The 1,672-nt window shown below is 45.2% G+C and overlaps 1 pseudogene; it reads left to right on the forward strand.

Annotated features, from left to right (window-relative positions):
- The window catches only part of LOC115506759, a 21,570-nt pseudogene extending 20,336 nt beyond the window's left edge, over positions 1–1,234 (forward strand).
- The last annotated feature ends 438 nt before the right edge of the window (positions 1,235–1,672 follow it).

Below are 1,672 nucleotides of genomic sequence, written 5' to 3' on the forward strand. Positions count from 1 at the left end.
GAAAGAAAAAAGAAGAAAGAAAGAAAGAAAGAAAGAAGAAAAAAAGAGAGAAAGAAGAAAGAAAGAAAGGCGGAACGAAAGAATAAGATAAGAACGAAAAGAATAAAGGGAAAGAAAGAAGAATTTAGGACTCCTACTTCCCACCATATACAAAAAATAATTCAAAAGAGATCATAGACCCAAATGTAAGAGCCAAACCTATAAAACTCTTGGAAGAAAATAAAGGAGTAAAACCTCATGACCCCGGGTTAGGCAACGTCTTCTTAGAGACCACACCAAAAGCATAAGCAATTAAGGACAAAATACGTTAATTAGACTTCATCAAAATTAGACACTTTTGCGCGTCAACAGACGTCTTTAAGAAAATGAAAAGACAATTCACATAAGTGGAAAAATACTTGCAAATAATATATCTGATAGGGCGTTGTGCCCAGAGTAAATAAAGAACACCATTTAACAATTTTTTACAAAAACCACACACAATTAAATGAGTTAAAACAGGGGCAAAGGATTGAATGGACCTTTCTCCGAAGAAGATATACAAATGGCCAACAAGCACTTGCTTAACATCATTAGTCATCAGGGAAGAAATGTAAACCAAAATCACAGTGAGCTTGCAGCACGGCCGCCGGTGTTGTCACCGCCTTAGCATTTTGGAATCAGGAGAGCCGAGCCCATGCCTGGGCAGGGTAGAGGGTGGTGGGCAGGTCTGGCCTCCCGTCACCATGGACAGTTTTTCCTTTTCCTAAGTGGACTGTCAGCCATCCAGCCAGATCCGCTCTTTCACCTTCAAGGTAGAGGAAGAGGATGATGTGGGGCGTGTGCTGGCTTTGACCATGCTCTGCCTCATCAAGGGGGCCAAAGGTCAGTGTAATGTCCTAGAAGTCATGGCCGGGAACCAGGACCGCCAGGAGACTGCAGTCCCGGTGGCCAACCTCAAGTTGTCCTGAGTTGTCCTGAGTTGTCCAACTCACGCTCAGGTTGGAGGACGTCCAGCTCCAACCCCCTGTAACCTTCCATCTGGAGTCGGGTTCCGGGCCTGCGTGGATCGCGGGGCAACGTGAAAAGCAATGACGTTTCTGATGAAGAAGAGAGTGAAGAGGGGAGTGAGGAGGAGGAAGCCCAGTTGTGCCCCATCCTGCTTGCCAAGAGGCAAGGGGGCAGGCCCCAGCCTCCTTGGGTGGCAGGACCTCTGAACTTCTATTCTGACCCTCTTTCCCCACTTTACCTATGAGATCGGAGGTCAGCATCGGAAGCTCAAGACTACACATGTTTAATACTTCCCACATTTTTCGATAAAGGTTGAAATACAACGATGTGGAGTGGGGTTTTTTTTTTTCTGCAGAAACAAACAAATCAACAACAACAACTAAAAAAGATGGACAAGAATAAGTGTCGACGAGGATGTGGAGAAATCGGCACTTTTACACATCGACAGAGGGAATGTTAAAGGGTGTAGGCCCTTTGGGAAATAGCTTAGGTGTTCTTTCAATAATTAAACATACAGTTACCACACGACCCAGAAATTCTATCCTGAGCCGTATCCTCAAGGGAAAGCAGATGTCCGTGAAAACCTCGGACATGAATGTTCATAGAAGCATCATTCATAAAATCGAAACTGGAAAAAACCTGGGGCGCCTGGGTGGCTCAGTCAGTCGGGTGCCCGACTCTT

This window comes from Lynx canadensis, chromosome X (assembly GCF_007474595.2).
Source record: "Lynx canadensis isolate LIC74 chromosome X, mLynCan4.pri.v2, whole genome shotgun sequence".
Lineage (NCBI taxonomy): Eukaryota > Metazoa > Chordata > Mammalia > Carnivora > Felidae > Lynx > Lynx canadensis.